Raw genomic sequence first — 12,244 nt, forward strand, 5'->3', positions numbered from 1 at the left:
TGTACACCAAAAACTAATGTAATGTTATGTCAACTATAATTAAAAAGTAAATTTTAAAATGTATCTAAACCATTTCTGTGACTTAATTATATAACACTCACAATAGGAAGCCAATCTTATAGAGGCACGTGGCCAGGAATGAAAGAAGAGATTTTAAAATCATTCAAGCAAGCTCTGGTTATTATTTTTTACCTTTCTCCAAAATAAAATAAGGGATGCTGTATTTTCAGTTATTCTTCAGTTCTTTGTCAGCAAGTCCCAATTCTTTGTCTTGTGAAATGATACTTAAACTTAGATTATATTTTAATAAAAAATATATACTCATGGTCTTACACACTGGGATTAAAATTGACAAACTAACCTTAAATATCATACAGCACACACACAGCTTGCGTGAGTTCAATAACACCCACACTGGTCTAACACGGTTAAATAAAGTTCACCAATCATGAACTTTGTAGCCACAGCAATGTCAAATTGCTGTAAAGTTTTCTAAAACCTTACCTCTCAATTTCTGTCTTTTTCTCCTTGCAGAACAGTAACATACCATTCACAAACCAGCACCAGTCCACAAACCCCACTGTAGCGCAACTGTAGATCACTAGTAATAAAAATGAGTGCAACAAATACGGATTCCAGGTAGATGCAGGCTCCTGCCATACATATAATGGACGTTTTAGGATTCTGGTGGTCTGGGGCAGGTTGAGACATTTTCTCTAACATAAATGACAAGTTCTTGTGTCTCACACCTCCTCATATTAAGAGAAAGGCACACGTTGGTATATAAGCTGCACTTTGGAGGACTGCTTTGATCCATTACCAGGGGACTTTCCACAAGAACAGCCTCAGCAGCACATCCCGGCTGTAGGTGCGAGTTGTCACGCCACTCACACCATGCGAACCAGGGGCGGAGAGATTCATCCATAATGCATAAAGGTCTTCTATGGAATCTTTTGCACGCTCCAGCTGGAGAGGCCTTGACAGGCTGTTAGGCCCTAGGAGACTGAACCCGTGTGGAATAAGGAGCTATGTAATCAGAGCTGCCCATTGTGGTGTGGGTGCTATCAGACCCACCAAGTTTTATAAGGTGGAGTGGGCCGAATAGCAATCCATCACACCATGCAAGTGGTACCTTTTGGGTTGAAGCAGAGCAGGTCCAGAAGGTACAAGTAAATGACACTAATAAGTGAGCCAGACTCCCACGTCTCCTACATCTATTCACTGATGCTGCTACCCGACTCTACATCTATTACCTCATGGGGTGCAGGAGTTCCTATTACCGACCAAGGTTAAAGGAAAAAACCCCGAGGCTGGTTTGTAAAAAGTATAATATGCTAGTGCTAGCCAAGAAATGCATTTGCATTAAAGTCCTACTCAAAATCTACTAAAGGAAATTCTCAGTAGTAAATGTTCTCATTAGCAGACAAGAAATATTATGCTTTGTCATCCATTGTAGGTGGAGGAAAAGGAACTGAGCTGGGTAAACAGATGCTCTCTGGGGTGGGCACAAGGCATACAGGTCTCTATAGCCCCTCATGCTCAGCAGAGGTCATCCTGTAGGACAAGGTGGGCCAACTTGTCCCCAGCCCACCACTCCTGATGCAGTGATCTCATGAGCAGAGCAACAGTGTGGCAAGGATGGAAACTGCACCTGGGCCCCAAAGCGTGGGCTCCCTCTCATCAAAACTGACAGCTATGTCCACTGATGGCTGCCTGACATGGCATAATTAATTTCTCAGGGAGACCAGCCAACCACTTGGAGCCCCTCTATTATGTCAGACTCCTTTCACCCTGGAGGAGACATCACATATCCTTATTAGATTAATACTCTTTTTATATATATATATATTATTATTGATTTAAGAGAGGAAGGGAGAGGGAGAGAGAGATAGAAACATCAATGATGAGAGAGAATTATTGATCAGCTGCCTCCTGCACAGCCCCTACTGGGGATTGAGCCCGCAACTTGGGTGTGTGCCCTTGACTGGAATCGAACCTGGGATCCTTCAGTCCGCAGGCCGATGCTCTATCCACTGAGCCAACCTGGCTAGGATGATTAATACTCGATGTGAGTTTGCCTTCCCTGCCTACAATACCTCCACTGGCACTACCATCCAAGGGCATACGGTATGCCCAACTTATCAACACAGTTTCCCATACTACACTGCCTTGGGTCAAAGCTCCTATTTTATGGCAAAGGAGTTGCACCAATGGGCTCATGAACATGATCACAGGGTACACTGGTCTAACCAGGTACCTTATCCCCCAGAAATAGCCATTCCAGTCAAAGAGTGGGCTGGTCTTTAATGTTCCAGTTACCGTGCCAGCTAAGGGTCAGTGCCCTGTGCATTGGGCACAGTCCTCCATGACAGTACATGTGCTGAAATAATGATCTGCATGGTACTGTACTCCAGTAGCTGGAATCTGTGAAGGTGGGAGTCAACAGGCAGGCGTAGGAGTGGTCACTCTCACCCTTACTTCCAGTGGCCCACATGTAGGATGTGTCCTTCCTAACTCTACAACATTACACTCAGCTGGGGTAGAGGTCCTGGTCCCCAGAGTCAAATACTTTCTCAGGGGTCCCAGCTAAGGTCCCCCTGAATGGAAAGCTATGGCGATCATCTGGCTACTTGGGGTTCCTCGGGTCAATGGACTAACAGGCAAGGAAAGATGTTAATTTAATGGCAGGGCAAGTGTTGACTTAATGGCATGCTAATGCCATGATTTTATGAAGAGTTAGAGTTGCTCTACAAGATAAGGTCAGGGAGGAGTATGTCTGGTACCCAGGGCATGTGCAGGTATGTCGCTTTGTGCTTTTATGCCCAGAGATCACATTTAATGTGCAATTATAAAAACCACAGTCAAACAGAGGCTGCTAAGGCCTTAGACACCTCATCGATGAGACTGGATGCTCCTAGCAAGACCAGGCAGAGGGCCAGGAAGATCTAGAATGGTGAAAGGAGAGGAAGATGATGAATATCAATCACAACTTTGGGACCAACTAAGGAACGGTAGTTTGCTGCACTAACCACTTGCTTTGAGTCTTTTCAGAGATTATGACTAGCTTCCACTTTGGAGGGAAGTCTGTAACTTATTGGACTTGTATCTCCACTCAGATAAAAAAGAAGGCATCGTCTTTCATTAAAATGGGGGGAGTTCAGCATAAATGAAGCATAAACATCATGAAGCAATGAACATCAAGCAGCACGTTGTTCGGGCAGAGTATGTGCTGGGGAGTGTGCTGAGGGTCCAAGGTCACCTGGAGGAGAAGATGAGGAGGCCACAAATCTGGGGCATCTCCTCGTAAAGAGCAGACTGTCCGCTGCATCCTGTTCCCTCTGCTGTGCGAGAGCTGCAGCGTGAGCCTCTGCCCATGGAAAGATGTACGTACACACCGTGGGCGCTACCTCAAGCACTGATTTAAACTAGTCTTTAAGCGTATAGTTCAAGGAAAGAAGAACACAAAGCAGCCAGCGCTGAGTGCCAAAGACATTAATTAGAGTCAGACAATGCTTCAAAGCTCCTGAGGAAAGAATACGTTTCCAAGGAAGGCCCGGCCACGGGCCCCACCGCGAGCTTGAACCTGGTTTCGCCAATAACAACTGTCTAGCAGCAGAGGCTGGCAGAGGGCTCTCCCTCCCGGCGCAGCGGCCTTCCCTTTGGGGTGGCCCTGTGCCAGCTGCACAGCGAGGAGGGCATTGTGTGCCACGTGAACGCTTACACGATTTGGATGCCAGCCTCTTCCCCAGCCTCCCCCCCCGCTGGCTCGATGGTCTTAGGTACAAAGTGGCCCTGGTGCCAGGGAGGTGGGCTACTCTGGGGACTGACAGCAGGCACCTCCTCTCACCAAGGCTGCCTGGCTTCGCATCCTGCCGAGTCCCTGCCCAAAGCACAGCCCAGATGAGCCTCCTGCGCACACCGATTGCCAGGGGACCAGCGGCACTTGGATGGCACTGGGCCCCTTCCATCGTGAGGGCCCAGCGCTGGCCTCACGGAGGGGGACACAGGCTGGGCTGGGACTTGCCGTCCTGGCTCGTGAGGCTTCTGCTAGCTCCACCCTCCGTGGGCTTGCAAAAACGTCTTTTCCACCATCGTGGTCTTCCTCACCACATTGCTTCTAACAAAGGGATTCATTTCTCAGCAGAAGCAGCGTGGCACTGGCTCCAGCCTATTGCATTCACTCTTATTATACACCTCATCACCCAGAAGCAACTGGCCCAAATGAATGGCAGACGGAGCTACTGGGGCCTCACTGTGCTTCGAGCTGGGAGACAGCCTCTAAAATAACAGGTCTGTCTTATGGAACGCAGTGTAAACCTTCGCTCAGTGACCAACACATGGTGCTGTTTCTTCCATAACCAGGATACAGGCATCTCCGGAGATGGACGTGGGAATGGCTCCGCTCACTAGGACACCTGTAAACCCACAGGATGTTTGCTTCCTGTCACTGCGACTTAAGCTCTGCCAGAGGTCCCACTGATTTAGAAGTTAAGACTGCCCCTCTGGCTATTTTTTAAAAATAAGTTTTTATTGATTTTAGAGACTGGAGAAGGGAGAGGGAGGAAGGGAGGGAGGGAGGGAGAGAGGGAGGGAGGGAGGGAGAGAGGGAGGGAGGGAGGGATGGAGGGAGGGAGGGAAGGAGAGAGAGAGAGAGAGAGAGAGAGAGAGAGAGAGAGAGAGAGAGAGAGAAACATCAATGTGAGAGAAGAACATTCCTGGAACTGGGAATCGAACCTGCAACTTTTCGGTGCATGGGATGATGCTCAACCAACTGAGCCACACTGGCCAGGGCTCCCCTCTGGCTATGTTGGGATCCTTGTGCCACTGAAGCTATAGGCAAAAAAAGGGGGAATTACTCTGCTAGTTGGGGTGATTAACAGGAAATTTAATCGCAGAGATGACTGTCTGGCGCCTAAGGGCTTCTCCGGGGCACCCTTCCTAATTCTGTGTCCAATAGTAAACATTCATGGAAAAGCATAGGCATCGAAACACACAGACTCTCAGGAGTGAACAGTTAGGTCGCTATCACGCCACCGGGTGAAACACTGGCCAGGTGACATTCCGGATGCGGATGAGGAATAATGTGAAACAGGTAGTGCATCTATAGATACGACCTTCCTATATACGTGTGCATGTGTAATTCTGTAGATAACATATTATATATACATACATATACTTTAAACTTGTCTTTAAAGTTACACAAACAAGGACTAAAGCTGTTATGCGCATTATTTTCTTTCGTTCTTTCTGTGTATGTATTATTTCATTTTCTGTCCTCCTTCCCTTGTTACATCATACAAATAATTGGACTTAACATTGCAGTTTAGTCTTGAAGGAAAAAAGAAATGACAAAGTATAAAATTATGTTATTTCGTGTACAAGAACATACGTAAACTCACCAAGTGGAGATTAAGAAAAGATCCAATCCCATTACCACAAATATCTCTGTAAGCAAAAATATCTCCCAATTCCACCAAACAGCACTGTTTGACAAAACAAACTACAATAGTTTATTCTGAACCTCACCATGGAATTCATTATAAGGCAACTTGCCCAACGTAACTTAAAATGTTAATGCTCCACAAGGACAAAGGAGCACTCGCCTCGATGCAGTTACACATGGACAAGCCTGTCCATACAAACCCACCTGGCCACAAAGAGAATCTGAAACACGGGCTGGGGGGGGGCGGGTAGCAACGTGGCCGGGTGATGAGCAGCACGGCTGTCTCCCGGAGGGGACACGTGACTGCTGGCCCTGGCATCTCCTCATCCCCAGGAGAGAACGAGGGTGTCTTTCTACAAAAGATGCTGCCTCTCATTCATGATGCAACCATTTGTTATGGCTGCAGGGGTTCAGATCTGCGTGGACAGGAGTGAATAGATGATGACTACCCAAAAAAGTACCTGGAACAGCCAAACAAGTGTCTTTCCAATTTGAACCTATTTTTACCCTCCGCTTTGTGACACTGGGGCCCGCGCTGTGTCCCTGGCTCCCTGCCAAGGCTGTGGGTGGTCCTGGAGGAAGGCTGAGGGCTGGAGAGGGAATAAGGAGTGTGGTCCTCTCTGTTCTGCCTGTTGGCTACCATTTCCGGCTCATCCAGCCGTTGCTACGTGTTTAAAGGCAGCAGTTGAATACTGTCCAATACAGCCTCGCTGGCCCCTCAGAGACGCCACGCCAGCTGGTGGGACCCCTCTCCTTAGGACTGGTTGCAGCCCATGGCACCCCCTCCTCCAAACTCAGGGGCCCCAGCCAAGCAATTTTCTTTCCTCAGAGGTTTCACCTTCAGCTCTGTGTACCTCCTGCAAAAGTCTAGGTTTTAATAACTCCAAGCTGTTCCTTTTGTTCCCCCAGTTCTGGGGGGCGGGGGCGGGTAGCTGCTTCCTGCAGTTGCTACTTCCATGAGACCCTAATTTTCCCTTTTGTCTTTCCAGTTAGTGATACATTTTTCTGAGCCAGTTAACAGTTCCTTATATTAATTTTTTATGTTTAAACTTTTCAAAATACCTGGTATGGCTTCTGTCTCCTGAGCAGACCTGGCTAACACGTCTCTCAATGGGGGTCTCCACAGTGAGATGGCAGACCAAGGTGGAAGCCCTGCCTTTGAACCTGGCCTCTGCCACACCCGATGCTCCAGCAACATCAGAACTGCCTGTGCTCCCTCCCTCTCATCACGTGGTCTGTGCTTCCATGTCGCCTACCTGTTCTAGGAAGCAGGACAAGACCATCTCTTAGGACCAATGGTGAGTAATGAGGGGTGGACCTAGAGACATGGATTAGCCAGGCTCTGAATGAACCACAAGGAATTCCACGTAATACTGTTGAGGAGATGGACTCGGAAAGATTGTAAGCTGAGGAAGGAAATGGAAACAGCAGTATTTCAGGAGCTACATCTGGAATGTTCTTCCAGACCAAAATTTCCCCTCCCCATCTTAGCATTCTTGCGGAGGAAAATCTATGGAGCTCTTCCTTCCTCTCCCTACCCTGCCAGGCATCCCCCACCCTCATTATCACTAGCACAACTACCGCCATTGTACTCTGTAAGTCAACCACCCTCACTGTGACTGGCACTACGACCGCCATTATCGTCTACAGGTTTGAGAAAAGGGAAGGTAGAGGCTGATGGGAGAAGAGTCTGAAAGAGAAAGATTGGTAGAAAAAAAGAGAAGTTAATAAAAGGAGAAATGAGAGAGGGCCTCAACTGAGAATAGGGTATTTCATCAATACATGGACATAATTAATCCATTCAATAACCACAGAGCTATTTGAGAATAGCTTAATCAGAAGCTTGATGCTGTCACTCTACTGGGAGTGAGAAGTCTCATAGGATAGCTGCTGTGTACTGAATGTGTCCCCCCTCCAAATTCATATGTTGAAATCTCACCCCTCAGGTGATGGTATTAGGAGGTGGGGTCTTTGGGAGGTGTCTAGGTTGTGAGGGTAGAGCCCTCAGGAATAGGATAAGTGCCCTTATTTTTAAAAGCCCCAAGAGAGCTCCCTTGCCTTCTCACCATGTGGGGGCACAGAGCGAGGCTGGCAGTGTGTGGCCCGGAGGAGTCATGCTGGCACCTGGCCTTGGACTTCAGCCTCCACCAGTGAGAAATAAATGCCTGTTGTTCCTGAGCCACCCAGCTATGGCATTCCGTGATAGCGGCCTGAGTGGGCTAAGACAACAACCTCTCTGTGATCTAGTCCATTTTTTTATAAAACTGTAAGTGATGAAACTGGAAAAAAGGCTAGTTATGGGGAGAGCATAGATATAGCTTAAGCCCTTCTGTAAGAACCACAAAGAATAGAGCAAGAGCTTTTAAATAAGCTCCCTCCCCAACCCCTGATACCCAACTTCTCGTCCCTTCAACGAGTACTTAAATGAATCTACACTGTGCAAGGTGCTGGCCTCACAGTGTTAAGTGAAACGGGTGGTGGACCTGCCTTCATTGGGTGTACAGTCCAGGTACCAAGATGTAAATAACACAGTGTTAAGTGCCCTAAGAGATCATCAGCGCGGGAATATAAAAGACCGAGAAACTCCAATTAGCAGTGGGTGGAGAGAGAACCAGGAAAAGCTTCATGAAAAATATGGCATTGGACCTGGGTTTGGAAATGTAGGTAGAATCTGAGCAGGTAGGAGAGGAAGAGGGACAGGCACTACAGGCAGAAAGCATGGCAGAGGCCCAGAGATGGAAACCTTGGGGTGCGGTAAAGAAGAGCAAGTAGGACTATGTGGGTGGAGCATAAGGCGGCCAGGAGGGGCTTCACCTTCCCACTCCAACCCCCACCATCATTTCCCCAGCCTCGCCCTCTGGAGTTACCCTACCCTCTAACTTTTCCATCTCTTGCTACTTCCACCTCCCCATCACTGCCCCCAGGGAACCCTCAATCAGAATAGAGGGATTTATGAGCACTAGCACTCCCTTCCTTAGATCAATGGCCAAAGATCAATAGCTATAATGCAGAAAATTAATCCATATTCATTAGAATTGAATTGAGCAAATGATATTATAAAAACTCCCTGGAAATCCATGGAAGGGAATTAAAGAGAAAGTTATTCTAATGTCACCACTGTCTGCCAAGCTACAGGTTTAAGAAACTGATCAAGGGTTGTTCCTATTAATTTTCAAAGGAAATCTGAAAGGTCTTGTAGGGGCAGCGCTGTGCTGGCCACTCAGATGCAGAGGGCATGGAGACCCAGGACCTTTTCCTCCGCGTGGATTCAGAGATCCAGGAAGCAGAATGGACTGAATGAACTCGTGAGCCACCTCCAGTCTGGGAACCCTGTGACTCCCACTTCCTCCTCCCTGACACCAAGGAGCCACCGATGTGCTTCAGGAATGTCACATGTAGTCATTACTTCAACAACAGCTTGGCTCCTGAGGACCCGACCCCCTCCTGTCCTTTCTCCTGGTCCCAAGAGTCTCTGTTCATTTTCATAGCCAGACCCCCACTCTCTATCCAACATCTCACAAAACAAGAGCAGACAGATTCACAGGCAGCTTTGGGCTCATGCAGCTCTGAAAACTGGAGAACTCTCAAAGGGAAGGTGCAGGCAGGCCTGAGGTTGGGAGGGGGGGCGGTTTGCAGGCACAGACAGAGGGGCTGGCCGCCAGTTCTGGCTGCACCTCCATGAGCTGTGGGAAGATGGCATGATCTCTTTGAGGCTCGGATTCTTTATCTGCAGAAAAAGGACCGCAATATAATAACTCCAACCTCAACAGGTTACTACAAAGATTGATTAGCATAATGCATGGTGGAAGTGCTTTGCAAACTGCTATTCAAAAACATTATTATATTGTCCTGAAACTCAAGATGTTCTTCTGAGATGGGTATATTGTTAACGGGATCTGCCAAGGGGCTCCCTGAGGTCCATACGTGTCCTGGAATTATATGCCAGATACAATTGTCTATCGATATATGTATATGCATTTTGAGGGGAAAGAGGGCCCATGGTTTTGTAAAGATCCTCCAAGAAGTCTGTGACCAGAGAGATTAAAAATTGAGAACCCCTCATACAAGGATACTGAGCAGTTGCTCCCCACCGCTGTGCAGGGACCAGAGACGTGTGTACACCACAGCAGGGGAGGCCTTATGTAAGAGGAGCCACAGCGAGGTGAAGCCGTAGAGCCGCTGAAGGAAGTTGTGAAATCCTGGTGGTCAGCCAAAAAATGGCCTGGGTGCCGCCTTGCCTGAAGCAGATGGAATGGCACGCAGCCTTCCATGTTCCCCAACTCCAGGAGCTCGGTCAGCTCCGCGTGACCGGATGGGAGCCCTTGGAGCACAGCACGGGGCTTGCTCTTCACACACAGGTGCTGCCCCTGGAGGTGAGTGAAGAGGGGCCTTACCGACCACCTTCCCCCCTGCAACCTCACCCTCACCGCTAGAGGAGGCGCAGTCTGTGGCCGCCCCTGCTCTCCTCCGCCCTTTCTGAAACTCCAGCGCTTCCTTCTCTGAGCACCTGGGCGAGCATGGCTGGGGGAGGGAGGCGAGCAGCTAGATTGCACTTTACCTTCCGTTATCTCTTGTTTAGAACCCAGACTCAGGCCCAGGGTAGTCCACACTCCCTTCGGCTAACACAGGCCTGTCGGGTGTCTCCCTGGGGCCTCTGGGGGCCTCCAGGGGAAAAGTCATCGGGCCACACTCAGTGAGGGCATAGCTGGCTAAGTGGTGTTGTTTTCTGTTTTTATTGCTCGTGTCAATTTATTCCCCACTGATGTACATGGGAACTCTGGAGGCCTCTGCCAGTCTTTCCCAGTGCCCCTACAAGGTAAGAAAAGGGGGGATGGCCCCACACTGGGAGGTAGTAAAGAGGTCACCTGTCCTTGCCCCGCCACTAAAAGCCCCATTGCCCTGCTCCCTGAAGGGGCCCTGGGGTGGACCTTGGTTCCGTGTAAAGCAGGACGGATGACTCTCCATCTAGAATCAGTCCCTTTCGCTCCAACCTTCTGCAGTCTCAGGGCCCCATGAACTATTCCGGGTCCCTTCCCTTCCCCTGGCTTGTATGTACCTTTTTCTTCGGAATTGTCAAGCATTTGGAGGAGGCAGTGTGGGCAGAAATGACCATGAGCTACAGGGAATATTTAAGGAGTCCAACAATGACTCAACACACATTTATTGAGCATCTGCCATGTTCCAGGAACCATGCGGGCACACAGAGAGACGGACTTGGGCTGAGCGAGCCCTCCACAGGCCAGCCTCTGAGGACCGAGCTGCCACGTCAAGGCAGTTCCACAATGTTCAGCTGTCTGTGTGGCATTTATTCAAGTTGGTCTACAGGGTAAGACCTTGATTTGGGTAAAGGACATACCCCCCATTAGACCGCAAATGCCATAAGGGCGAAAGGGGTCCAGACAATGTTCTGCATTTGTTTGTTGAATTAAATTGAATTAAAACAGAGTTGTTTATTATCCCTTTAGGTGGTAAAGAGAAAAAGTAAAAAGGAATAGACAGTGAGCATGCAAAACGCTGCTGAAGAATTCTCCTCTACTAACTGTGCACACACACTCAAATGCACACAGGCAAGCAGACATACAGACACACATGTGCATACGCATGCATACACATGCACACAGACACACATGCACATACACACACAGAGATCCATCTGTGCATATGTGTACACGCACGCACACAGACACACATGTACATATGCGCATGTGACATGCATACACATGTGCACATGCATGTGCACATGCATGCACACATACACATTTAGAGGAAATGCTTGGCTCCCTGCCACTGACTTGAAAAACCAGCTTCAGGAGACAATTAAATGCTATCTTTACATCTCAGTATTTTCTTTTCAAATCCAAACAGCCCCAACAGGAGCCATTGCTGGCACTTACTTCACTCTTTAAAAACATCCACAGGGGTTTTACTCTTTTAAAATTAAGTCATTGGGAGCAGAGAAGATGCGCGAGGCTGTGGGCTGGGACTGGGCTAACCCCCTGAAACAAGCCTATGGGAGGCCCCAATTCACTTGCTTAGATGCAGTGGGAGATCTGGCTCCCCTGGGCCTGGCGCCCGGCCTCCCAGGCTGCAACCACCCCAGGGTCTGAAAAGGACAAAGGGGTGCTCTCTTGCCAGGCCCCCCCCCTTCCCAAGAGGCACTGAGCACCCTGCAGTCAGAGGCTTGGCAGAGTCATGCAAACTGCCAGGCGTGAAGCTGTCCTTGCTGACTAGATTAGCCCAGCGGGGAAGCCGGGCAGGAGCGAGCAGGTGCTGGCTGCCAGGCCCTTCGCTCTCTGTCCCGGCACCAATGACAGTGCTTCTAGACCAGGCTGCTGATGCCTCCCTACACTACCCTCCACCTGCCACCAGGCCTCTTTCACATGCACACTCTTGCCTCTTCTCCCGCAAGCTGTCCCTACCAGCCTGCCCTGCAGGACCTCCAAGCTCAGGGCTGAGGGGTCGGGAACAAAGCCCCTTCCCAGAGGTTGTGTGAGCTGCAGGTGGGCACGGGAGCTTTGCAATGGGCTAATCTTACGCCCTTGAGCACTGACAATGCGTCCAAGTCTAGGTCCCCATCTGTGGGCAGGCGTCCTCCACGAAACCCAGTCCGGGGACGTCAACAAGACAGGCGCTCACCGAATGAACACTCCTTGGGAGAACTGATGAGGAAACCTCTTCTCACTGACTCAAGCAGCCAGCAGACACCCTGCCTGCGCTTCCTGCCGGCACTGTGTGGACACTGCTGGGGTGCAGCCCAGCTCCTGTGAGTTCCTTGACATGGTAGGCAAATTCTATTCTGTG

The sequence above is a fragment of the Cnephaeus nilssonii genome, assembly GCF_951640355.1.
Source record: "Cnephaeus nilssonii genome assembly, chromosome: 13".
NCBI classification, from domain to species: domain Eukaryota; kingdom Metazoa; phylum Chordata; class Mammalia; order Chiroptera; family Vespertilionidae; genus Cnephaeus; species Cnephaeus nilssonii.